Source organism: Panthera onca, chromosome D1 (assembly GCF_046562875.1).
Source record: "Panthera onca isolate mPanOnc1 chromosome D1, mPanOnc1 haplotype 2, whole genome shotgun sequence".
NCBI lineage: Eukaryota > Metazoa > Chordata > Mammalia > Carnivora > Felidae > Panthera > Panthera onca.
In genome coordinates this window covers 69659093-69672308 of record NC_138348.1, presented here as the reverse complement: position 1 = coordinate 69672308, position 13216 = coordinate 69659093, and the positions used below count along the sequence as shown (strand labels likewise).

The 13216-nt window shown below is 39.6% G+C and overlaps 1 protein-coding gene across 1 annotated transcript in view; it reads right to left on the bottom strand.

Annotated features, from left to right (window-relative positions):
- The window catches only part of TMEM135 (transmembrane protein 135), a 337564-nt gene extending 324520 nt beyond the window's left edge, over window positions 1-13044 (bottom strand). The window contains exon 1 of the mRNA XM_078433021.2: window positions 13026-13044. The gene's annotated coding sequence lies outside the window, so the exon portion shown is untranslated. The remainder of the gene's footprint in view (window positions 1-13025) is intronic.
- Window positions 13045-13216: the final 172 nt, after the last annotated feature.

Here is a 13216-nt window from a genome sequence, read left to right as displayed (position 1 = left end):
GCCTCCAGCTCTGAGCTGACCTCGTGGGGGTTGCTTGGGATTCTCTTTCTCCCTCTCTTTCTGCCCCTCTCCTGCTCATTCATGCTCTCTCTCTCTCTCTCTCAAAAAAAAAAAAAAAAAAAAATGTACGTATGACATGGAGTACCAGCATTTTATTTTTCTTTGTGAAGGTTCTACTGCTTTTCTTTTAAACAATATTTTGTGAGACTCTTGGTTTCAGTTCAGGTCATGATCTCGCAGTTTGTGAATTTGAGTTCAGCATCAGGTTTTGCAGAGCCTGCTTGGGATTCTCTCTTCCTTTCTCTCTCTGCCCCTCCCCTGCTTGCTCTCTTTATTTCTCTCTCAAAATAAATAAATAAACTTTTTAAAAATTGTTTAAATGAATAAATAAATAAATAAATGTTACTGTTTGCCTCTCTGCAATTGATATCACCCATTTGCAAAATGGAGATACATTTTTGCTTAAAGTAATTTAGAAAATTAATATATATCAAATGTGTTAAGTTCTTCAAAACTGCCATTTCCTCCAAAATAGATGCAGTGTCTTTGGTTCCTAACCTGGAATCTAGCACATAGGCCCACTCAAGTATCTGCTAAATTAGTAAAATACACTTCAAAATATACATTTATACCTAAATTTCTATAGTTACCACTCAATAGTTACAGTTCCATTTGAAGATTCAAGTAATGGCCATTTGTATTTTTTTTCTCTCTCTACACTTTCAATACCTGTTTTCCCAAAATCTTTAGTACATGTCTAAATCTTCCCAGCAATTGCATTCTTACATATTACAAATATTACAAATTCTAAGGTAATGAAGATACTTTTAATCCGGGATCTTATTAGTTTGACTATATTAAGTCAGTGCTCCATGATGGTTAGAATCAAGTCCAAAGGCAGAGGGTTTCCTCATAAGATTACCTTGTGAAAGATAAAGTTATCTACAAGAATTTATGTGATGGTCGGTCTGCTCTTAGTAGAATAAGACCTAATTGAATAATTGAAGAGTTACTAAATCTCTTTGGATTCATTTGTGATCAATTTTGGAAAAGGATTTTTTTTTTCACATAGTTTGGAGGACAAAGTCATCTGTCATATGCTCTCAAAGTAATGTTTATTTTCTCTTTTCTAAAAAAAACTCACAAACTCTCTGTTTTGTGTCTATGCTCATGTTTGAATATTTCCTCCCTTAAAGTATTACATCTCAGATACTTGTAGTCTGAGTATAAATTAGTAGTATTTTTAGAAGTCATTTTTACAGGACCTATGAACATTTTGAACACATATACCCTTTGACCCAGAAATCCTACTTCTAGGCCTTTATTATACAGAAATACTGACAAAAAAATTTTCTCCATCATTATCTGTAAGAACACAAATATTAAAAATAATCTAAATGTCCATGCTAGGGACATGTCAAATAAACAAATTATGGTGCATCCATATTGTAGAATGTGGATACTGAAAAGGGAAAGGTATATCTGCATGTATCAACACTGAAGGATGTTCATCACATTCCAATGAAGGAGGGAAAAACCCACAAATTCTTTCATACAGAATGAGCTCATTGTTGAAAGAAGAAAAGGTATTTTGTATATATGTATTTGTGTACATATTTACATAGGCATTGAAAAATGTGTAGGAGAATACACAATAAGTAAAGGGATCAGGACAGAGCTCTTTCACTTTTTTGTCTTATATACTACTTTATTGTTTAATTTTTTCCCAATTAGTGCACATTATGCTTGTATTCTAACACTTCCTTCTGGATTTTTTGTTTCTTATTAGAGTTTATTTTAGGTCCTGAGTGCTAATTGTTGTAAATCTTCATAAGTCCAAAAACAGCATTATTTTACCCTCATTCTACATCAAACTACTGATAATTTATTTGGTTATAAATAAAATTACAAATTCAAAGTAAATTTCCCCTCAGTATTCTAAAAATATTTCTCCATCATTTTCTTGCATATCACTGTTAATTACATATTCAGTGTTATTTGATTCTTTTTTTATTTTTTTTTATTTTTGTCTTTCTACTCTGGTAGTTTTTAGAGTTTTCTCCTTATTGCTGATATTTTACTGTATGTTTCATTTTTTTTAATGTTTATTTATTTTTGAGGCAGAGAGAGACAGAGCATGAGTGGGAGAGGGGCAGAGAGAGAGGGAGACACAGAATCTGAAGCAGGCTCCAGCCTCTGAGCTGTCAGCACAGAGCCCTAGGTGAGGCTTGAACTCATGAACCGTGAGATAATGACCTGAGCCGAAGTCGGACACTCAACCAACAGAGCCACCCAGGCGTCCCTGTATGTTTCTAATCATGTCTCTTTATTTCATTTTTTGTATCATTCTGCTAGAATTTAGTGAACTATCTTAATCTGAAGTATGTTATTTTTCACTTCTAGAAAACTTAAGTATCACATTTCCTCTGTTCTGGGGAAATCTCATGGAAATTCTATTAACCAGGACCTATTAACCAAGTTAATTCTATTAACTTGAGATATGTTAATAGAACTCAGGGAAGTCCATGAATTTGGATGAAAAGACAATTTCATTTTTATTTTCACTAACTTCTAACTGAAATACAATATCTTCCATCATTTGAAAGGAGGCAAGAAACCACAGTGCTTATGACATTATCACCAGTAGAAATCACAGATATTTTCATATTATATTATAACTGTAGCAGATATGTCAAAAATCATAGTAAGCTATCAGATCTTGTTATTTGATTTGTTAATGTTAATATATCACAAAATTTTTACTATTATGAAATTGAACTTAAATATAATTAATATCTTTTATAATCCTATATATTTTATTTTATACATTTAAAGGTAATGTTCTAGGAAGGTGTTATGGTCTGAATGTTTATGTCTCCCCAAATTCATATGTTAAAAGTCTAATGCCTGGAGCACCTGGGTGGCTCAGTTGGTTAAGCATCTGATTTTGGCTTAGGTCATGATCTCCTGCTTCGTGGGTTTGAGCCCCACGTCAGGCTCTGTGCTGACAGCTCAGAGCCTGCTGGAGCCTGGTTCGGATTCTGTGTCTCCCTCACTACCCCTCCCCCATGCTCACTTGCTCTCTCACGCGCTCTCTCTCCTCTCTCTGTCTCTCTCTCAAAATAAACATTAAGATGGGGCGCCTGGGTGGCTCAGTCGGTTGAGCGTCCGACTTCAGCTCGGGTCACGATCTCACAGTCTGTGAGTTCGAGCCCCGCGTCGGGCTCTGTGCTGACAGCTCAGAGCCCGGAGCCTGTTTCAGATTCTGTGTCTCCCTCTCTCTCTGACCCTCCCCCATTCATGCTCTGTCTCTCTCTGTCTCAAAAATAAATAAACGTTAAAAAATTTAAAAAAAAAAATTTAAGTCTAATGCCCAATGTAATGGTATTAGCAGATGGGGTCTTTGGGAAGAGCTTAGGTTATGAGAGTGGAGCCCTCATGAATGAGATTAGTGACCTTATAAAAGAGAGCCCAGAGAGGTCTCTTACCCGTTCCACAAGATGAGGACACACTACCCGCTAGGAATACCCTCACGAGAACCACTCGGGCACCTAGATCTTGGATTTCCAAACCTCCAGAGCTATGAGAAACAAACTTCAGTTATAAGCTACCCAGTGGGTGGTATTTTGTTAGAGCAGCCCAATTAGACCTAAGACAGAAGGGATCCACAGTATTCACTAATCTGCTGAAGAGATCCATGGCACAAAACATTTTTAAAACACCTGCATGAGATTGATGATAAGATCTCTGTAACTTCAATGCCTTCCAGTATCAGCCTCTTATCTCTTCATCTCTCTGGTTAGATTAGAACTATAAGGCCTCCAGTTAGGCGGCCCAGGACCAAGAGTAGTAACTCTGAGATAGCAGGAGCCTCAGCTCCCTGCTCTGGTTTCTCATATGATCACAGCTTCTGATCCAAAAAAAAAAGTCCCTTCCCCGTTTTTGAATATTTACTAATCTATTCTTTTTGAGTCCTACAATTTTGATGAGGGAGGGAGAAATGATAAGTATGTACTCCATCTACCATCTAAAAGCTGGGACGCAGGTATTAATTTGCACTTAAAAAAAGAAGGAGAAGAGGGAATGCTACATTCTTTCCCCTTCTATTAATTTTTTTCTTTTTTTACAGTATATAATATCATTAGAATAAGCTCTTACATAGCTAGTTTACAAGTGAGAAAATGGAGGGTGGTACAGGGTAATCACTGATTCGAGGTCGTGTAACTAGTTAATAACAGGGCTGGAACTAGAACCCAGGTCTGGTTTCTTCTCCTCTACAGCTTGTTTTTTCTGAGTTACCTTAGGACTTACCTCCTTCCTTTCCAGAAGCTAATGGTGCTGATGTTATAAACCACTGTCTAAAAAAATCACTGTGTTATTTATTTGCTATTGTATGCATGGTTCTCTCTGCCTAAGATACTTTCAGTCATTTAGTCAACAAATATTTGAGAACATTTGATGTGTGCCACGTGCTGAGCTGGGTGCCAGGCATACAACAGTGAACAAGGCCCGGTCCTTCCCCCACATGATGCTAACAGCCAGTCTAGTAGGAAGACTAGGTATCAAACAAATACTGAATTCTGCTCCCCCTCTTATGGTGACTCTCTACTCACCTTTCAAGATCAGACCCAATGCACCTTGTCTGGGAAGTTTTCTAGATAGAGTTAGTCACTCTCATCAGTGCCTCCACAACACATACTTTTCACCTGTTATTAACTGAGAACAGACTTTTTATTTTAATATTTTAACACAGTTTTCTGCCAACCCATGCACCTCTATCCCTTACCTGGGTGGTAAGGAACTCAAGGGCAGCTTTGCTTTTTCCTCTTGATAGCAACTTCATTTATAGCAACATTCATTCATTTCATTCATAGCACAGCCCCTGGCACTTAGTAGGCAGTAAATGTTTGAATGAATGGAACTGAAGTTGAGAAAAAAGAATAGAAGTTCTCTAGGACTCCTTTTCTGCATACTGTATATATGTATTACAGTGCATTTTAAAATTTAAAAATGGCATTCTCCATTGATGATTTTTAAGTTTATGATTGGCAAAAAATCCATTTTTATTGTTTGGGCTGGTCGCCAATAAAAATAGAAATAGATGTGAGCACTTGCCAGCTGTTGTGAATTATAGAATCCTAAAGTCTATTCAGAAATGTGTGGAGAAAATCCACCTTTTGCTTCAATTTATCTGAGTTGACAATCTCCACAGCCTAAACCCACTAAAGTCCACACCTCCAAATTCATTTAATTCTGCATGACCTATGACTACAGAAATCGACTCCCTAAAGAATCTCAATTTCACAATTTGGCTAACTGTAATTCTTTTACCTTTATAAAATTCTTTTTGAATGACTGTTGACAAGGTATCTAAGGTTCAAGGAAAATAAATCAAAATTCATTCCATATTTATGTGGCAGGGAAAAGGCTGTGTCCCCTTCACCTTAGAGCTTGGACTCCCCAGTGAATGAGACCCTTGGAAAGAAAGAGACCTCTGGAGGTAGACAGCCACGTAGCACTTGTAACTAGAGCCTTGACAGAAATGTGCCTGAGATTTTCAAAGGTGGGGGTGGGCAGAGTAGCTTGAACATTGTAATTTCGTATCTTCAAGTAGTTTTTCAAGAAGTGGAAATTTTCATCCATCGTGAATCAGATTCACCCTTGGTTTGGGGGAAATGATCTAAAGGGACAAGGTTAAATGAACAAGGCCTTTTTCTGGAATGGAAGTTTGACAGCTGTGGCTCCAGAGATCGAAACTGTTCTGCATAATAATATTTAAAATTGCCTTTAGTGTGGGCAGAGCTGCATCCCTGTGGTTTATGACACCTTTGGAGGAATATTTCCTTTCAGGTGTTGGTGTAGACACCCCCAGCCTATACAGCGTTATTCATTTTAGTTGAATGTTTGTACTTCCCGTTAAAAGCGTCTCACAGGAGACTGAAAGTAAAGATGTTAGGGACTACCAGGAAGCTATAGTTCTGGTTTTTTACCTCATGTGGATAAAATTTCGTAAAAAGAAATGAGACTGGGTGAGGCTTAGTATGAAAATACTGGCCTATCACACGTGGTAATATTCAAACACAGACCTGGGAAATGTAGTCCACTGGGTATTTTGCTTTTATGTGATGATCTCACAGAGGACATAGGAATGGACCTGACTCCATGAGTGGGGGAGGGCTGGGGTTTTCTCAGAGGATGTGGATGGGGAGGTAGACTGAGACCACAGAGAACACAGGGAGAAAAGTGCTCTCCTCCTGGGCTTCTGGATATTGGGGCCTGGACTTGCAGGAGGGCAAATTCACTGGAAGTTACCCCCAAAGGAAAAAGAAATGCAGACCCTCCCAGATAGTCTAAGCCTGGGAACTAGGCTGGAAGGCACCTCCACAGCCCTAAGACAACCTATGCATTGGCTTGTGGACAAAAAGCATTCAGAATTCCTAGCCATCTGTAAGTTTGGCAGTTTTATAATTCCTTCCTCTCATCCTTAAACATTCTGTAAAATTTTGCTAAATGTCATGATGTGGGAAATTAAAGGTCTTTGTTTACCTTTGGGAACATTTAGGGAAGGGAAGCAAAGCCTTTTCTTGAGGCCAGCATAGCTGTGGTGGCTTCAGTCGTGGAGTGATAGAAGTCAGAAGCGGCAGTGGGGATCTGTGATGAACAATCTGGGACCACAGAGGTGGCTGGGACAGTATGAATTTGTGGGATGCGTGAACAGCTGGGAAGTGCAAAGACCTACTTGTGGAGGGGAGTCTCATAAAAGATGAAACTTCCTGTCATCAGATAAGATGGAAGTTTGAGCCACAGTAATTTGAACATCACAAGGTAAACCTGACCTCATTTTTAATCACAGTCCGGTGAGGTCTGTGAGACTGGGTACATGCATCTGGAATGCACTATAAAATGCAGTCTTTGTATCTTAGTAACCTGTTTAACATAAGGTTTGCAGACTACAAAAGCAGGCCTGAAATGGGTTCCCAACCAAATCTGTGGAAATCATATTGATCACATTCTGTTTATGCATTTGTTGGTAGTCATGTACTGGATGCCAGCATGTGCCAAGCAGTACGGTAGCAACCAAAGCAAATCCATTGGCATGGAGCTGGTATAAACTGCTCAATGTTGAAGGTAGAATGAAGATCACATAACCAACTCTTTCAATTAAAGGAAGAATGACTTGAGCCCCCTAGTGCTAGATTAGTGTGGAATCTGGTATCCCTTTATTAGGGTCCCTTTCCCTTCTTCTAGATCTTCTGAGAACCCTGGAAGGTATACACTGACCATTTAGGAGGTCAGTGAGGTCGGTGAGGTCAGTGTGTATATATACACACACAGATATATATATATATGTATAAATGTACACAGATACACACATAAATATGCATATATATACACACATACATATTTGTATATATTTGCACATACACACTATTTACATCTATACTTATTTCTTTATTTATTTTTATATTGAAAACCATGAAAGCCTCCAATGACAATCTTACACGGTAAGATTCATTCTAGTTTCCTCCTCTTCCATATTTGTAACTGTCCAATAGTAAGAGAATTCCCATCAATAAATTTACTTATTTACTTACTTACTAATTTTTTCTTACCCTGGTCCCCAACACCTATATGGTTCCCTCCTCATGCTTCTGGGGCTCTGACACTTCATCCAAACAGAAAGATGCTGCACTGAGACACAACCTCTCATCTTGCCTGGACACCCCATGGGGATACCCTCCTGACTCTGTTAGGCTCTGATGCTCCTTCCCAGGCCCCCACTGCATCATCCTCTGTGAATGCCCTTCTCACTCTGCTGAGGCTCTGACATCCATACCATCCAGGTAACTGGATCTGACATCACCCTCCCACCCAGGTACACTATTCATCCAGCTTAGGTTTTATCACCCCACCCTGGGTCTCCATCTCCCCACCACCATATGAATGTCTACCTTGTTCAGGTCCAGTTAATGGCACTGGACTGAATTGTTTAGGAAGGAAAACAATGGAAAGAGGAGAGGGAAGAGGCAGAGAAAGAAAGAATCATCTGGGAGATCTGAATTAAGAATAGCTCTGGTGGAACATCAGTACCTGTGTTTTTAAATGCTCCCTCAGGAGATTCTAATAATAGCCATGTTTGGGGTCCACTAGATTTACAACTCTTATACTAGGAAGCCATATACTTATACTAGGAAGCTTATGCTGCAGAAACCAACCATTTTAACATTAATTATTTACTAAATAATTTTATTATTTACTTAGTAAATTATTTACTTAGTAAATCTGTCCATGAGACAGATACATAGAAACATAGAAACATAGATACATAGAAAATAAGATACTATCCCTGCTCTGAGGAGCTAACAATCCAGAAGAGGAGACAGAGATTGAGAAAAGGAACTAGCATACATGGAGTAACTCGTGGAAATGGGGAAATGTGTAAATGCTATGAGGGCAAAGTGGAAATTAGTCATTCTACCTGGGGAGTTGGAGAAAGCTAATAGTTGAGTGGCTTGTAAAGGATAAATAGGGGCACCTGGGTGGCTCAGTCTGTTATGTGTCTGACTCTTGATTGTGGCTCAGGTCATGATCCTGGGGTCATAGGATTCTCTCTCTCTCTCTCTCTCTCTCTCTCCCTCTCTCTCTCTCTCTCTCTCTCTCTCTCTCTCTCTCTCTCCCTCTCTCTCTCCCTCTTTCTCTCCCTCTCCCTCTCTCTCTCTCTCCCTTTCCCTCTCCTTCTCCCTCTCTCTCTCAAAAATAAATCATAAAGTTTTTTTTTTAAAAAAAAGAAGTTTACCAGGAGAAGAGGAAGAGGGAACTTGTAGCAGAAGGACCTGTTTATTTAAGGTAAGAACAGGTAAAAGCTGGGATCTTTATTAAACCAGAACCTGCCACGAACAGTATCATTTGAATTGGGATGTGAGTTAGTTGTTCAGATCAGTCAACACAGCATTACATGTTGGTCCATTGAAACAGCCAGTCTCGTGAGGGCAATATCTAGGAAAAGGGCATAATCCTACATCAGCCAGCTTGTTAGGAAAATCAATAAATGCTAATATTGAAAATTTTAAATATTCTAGAGACTATCCAGTGTAGAAAATTACAATGCCTGCCTGCATCTCCATCTCCCAGACATAACCACCGCAATAATTTGGTATATCTTCTTCAGAATGTTTTCTATGCACAGACTACCAATTATGTGTGTGTATGTTTACATCTTTCCCCAAAATAGAACTTAGGATATTTACCACTTAAACTTGCTATTTTTAATTTAACATTTCTTGGGTAGCCTTCTATATCACTATAAAGAATCTTACTTAGTTGTTTTTAAAAACACATTTTTACTTTATTGTAATCATTTTTCTTTATGTTTATTTACACACTACACAAATAAAATGTCAATGTAAAAAGGTGACATATGTAAATCAGTGGTGTGCTCTTACCTATTTACACTTCCTTTCTCAGAGGTAACCGTTGTTGTGTGTTGGCATATGTCCTACTTGTTCTTTATTCATTTACACACACACACACACACACACTCACACACATGTGTGTTTGGCGGGGGTGGGTCTTCTTTCTCAAAAATGGGATCATGGACAATGTTGTATCTCAAGAATTATCAAATTTCAAAGGCTGAAAGAACACACAAGAAGGACTGCAACCTGTCCATTACTCCTGACCTTTTTCCTCAGTGCCCTCCAATCTCACTTGTATCATAGCCACTGCAAACATATCGTAGGCAATGGGAGCCGAGCCACATTAAAGACAGAGGTGCATAAGTAAGATCCCTTTGGGACAGCTGACCCCTGGCACTCTTCTCTTGTGACTTTAGCGTTACAAAACCAAACTGAGAAGAAACAGATGGAAAAGAGAGGAGAGTAAGGGAAACACGATTAGCCCACTGGGCCCCTAAGTCTCTGGGGCTTGAGGTTTAGATATAGTTCTCACTAGGGCTCTAGACTGCTTTGCCTCTTGTAGCCAGAGGGACAGAGTTTGAAGCATGTAAGATCTTGGAAAATGTGCAACTGAGCAAGGTCTAATCATCAGTGATTGGAAGAGAAATGTACAATAAGAGCCAACTGGGATTTAACTCAAAGGCGTTTTGAAAGCTTGCTTCAGTGAGTTAGAATTGCAGCCTTTTGCCCCAAATTTCTCCACAAATATTCTATAGGCATTTTTTAAGCCCCAGAGCCCTTAACTAATGTTATTTAAGGCAATTTTATGTATCTAATTGTACAGATTCTTTTATAACTTTTGAGCAAGAAATGATCCTTAAATCCCCTTGTGTCTACTGATATTTCAAGGTAAGAGAATGCTCTGGAATACTTCCCATTTTCCAAATGTAATATTTTCCAAAATAAATGTTGGAGTAACTGCATGGTTAATACCATGTGAATATTTTAATTCACACAATAATATTCTGGAGTTTATGGAAGCTTGGCCTTTTTCCAGGAGGTTTGAAAGTCCAAAAGTGGGCTGTTTCTTCTCAGTGGGAGAAAAGGTGGAGGATGTGAATCACGATTGGTAAATTGGAGAGGAGGTCACAGGCTGAATGGCACTAAGTAGGGGAAAGTGCAGTGCAATCTTCCATGGGAGGAAAGCCAGTTGCACAAAGGGGAAGGACTGGTTACCATTAAAGGCTTCAAAATTAGGGCCTTGGAGGAGAATTGAATGGGAAAGTTAACAACCCCTTGTTTCTCTTCCTCTTCTAGAGGATGGAGCTGTTGTAATGAGATCCAGGTGCCACCCTGGGATATCAGACATCCCTATCTTTGTCTGTTTAGAAGCTCCCCAAACCTTCAATGCTATAGCTCATATGCCCCCTCTTCCAAGGAGCCTGCCCTGATGGCCAGATTGCAGTCATCAGATGACATGACACTGTCAAGATGATCTGTTTCTTCGTCCTTTCCCCCCATGGTCTGTAAGATTCTTGAGACCAGGATGTAAAAGTCATGCAATAATTACATACTGAATGTTGACTGAATGAGCCTCTCTGACTGGAAATAATCCCACCTCCTCTAGGCTCTCTTGGTGCTTTATACCTCACTCACGTAATTTTTTACACATTCTACCTTGCATTCTCATTTCTGTACATTTTAACTCCACTATTAGAGTCAGAATTCTATCTCAAGAAAAAAGAGATAATGCATATAAAGTATTTGTGCCACATCCGCTGAATAAATGGTAGCTATTATTTTTTGTGTAATGAAGGTGCCTGAAGGAGCAGAAAATATCTTATTTTTTAAAAACAAGCTTCAGGAGCACCTGTGTGGCTCAGTCGGTGGGGCATCCGACTTCGGCTCAGGTCATGATCTCACAGTCTGTCGGTTCCAGCCCCACAATGGACTCTGTGCTATCAGTTCAGAGCCTGGAGTCTCTTCGGATTCTTTGTCTCCCTCTCTCTCTGCCCCTCCCCCATTCACGCTCTGTCTCTGTCTCTCAAAAAATGAATAAATGTTAAAAACATTTTAAAAAGATAAAATAAAAACAAGCTTCAGAAAATCACTTTGAAAAGATCTTTGTTTTGCAAGAGTCACTTGTTTTGCAAGAGTCACTTCTTTTTTTCTTTTAATGTTTATTTTTGAGACAGAGAGAGACAGACAGAGCTTGAGCAGGGGAGGGGCAGAGCAAGGGACACACGGAATCTGAAGCAGGCTCCAGGTTCCTAGCTGTCAGCACAGAGCCCTATGCGGGCTCGAACTCACAAACCATGAGCTCATGACCTGAGCTGAACTCACAAACCATGAGTTCATGACCTGAGCCGAAGTCAGTTGCTTAACCAACAGAGCCACCCAGGCACCCCACAAGAGTCACTTCTTAGTTTTGCAATGACAAGAGACCTACTGCCTTGGAAGAAGGAATAATAGGTTGTCTTAGTCTTGAAATATCTGTTCTTTCTCATTCCTCTTGAATAGAAAGCTGGGATTAGGGTTAGGTAGGAAAGTTGGTGCTGAGTTGCACAACACCAGGGGGCACCATTCATAGTGTAATCTGGTTGGGGTTTGTTTGTTTGTTTGTTTGTTTGTTTGTTTTGAGAGAAAGAGAGTGTATGCACTTGAGCAAGGGAGGGGCAGAGAGAGAGTGAGAGAGAAAAACCCAAGCAGGCTCTGCACTGACAGGCTCTGTGCTGGGTTTGATCCCACGAACTTTGAGATCATGACCTGAGCCAAAATCAAGAGTCGGACGCTCAATTGACTGAGACACCCAGGTGCCCCCATATTGTAATCTGTTGTGATGAAAGTAAATATTCTTTGGAGATGTGCTTCAAGGGATATCCCTCCTTCTGAATAATATAAATGGTCAATATAAATGATGTCCCTAGAATTGTACAAGAAGGCAGCCCTAGGACAAAGTGAAGAGAAGAGAAGAAAGGGTCTCTGACCCTTTCTCTTTGAGGTTCACATTAGCTCACCAGCTTTCTCAACCTGGCTTCTGGAAGAGGGTTATGACCCTTTGGATCATGGAAATGTTTTGAATTCTTGAATAATTCAGGGGAGAGTAATATTGGACTTTCCAATGGTAAAGTATCTTCCTCTTTATTATCATCAGCTAGCTTTATACACTCAGAACATCTGCCACATAGGTGGCATATAATGGGCAATCCATGAAACCCAGAGATCTCTGGAAGTCTAATTTCTCAATAAAATTGAGAATTCAGGTCTTTCTAGATTGAATCTGGAGAACCCAGAGTCCGAGTGTGAAACAGTCTCCAAGGCCACCTTGAGAATGGACTTGAATCCCCACAGGAACACTAATCAAAATACCTTTCTGGGCAGGGGCACTTGGGCATCTGACTCTTGATTTTGGCTCAGGTCACAATCTCATGGTTTGTGGGTTCAAGCCCCACATCGAGCTCTGTGCTGACACTGTAGAGCCTTCTTGGGATTCTCTCTCTCTCCCTCTCTCTGCCTGCCCCTGATCATGCTCTCACTCTCTCTCTCTCTCTCTCTCTCTCTCTCTCTCTCTCTCTCTCTCTCTGTCTCTCTCAAAATAAAATAAATAAACATGAAAAAAATTTTAAATACCTTTCTGGGCCACCTTCAGCTTAGGTCAGAAACACTGAGGTGAATCTGGAACTCTCTTCCTCACTGTATTTTACCTGTTGCTTTTTCTAAGGGTCCAAGAAGTTGAGGCTGATGTCTTACTTCCACTTTAAGTTCATTGCTCAACACATATTAATAACTAACCAGTTTGCTGCCTGAGTGCAAAGGTTTGA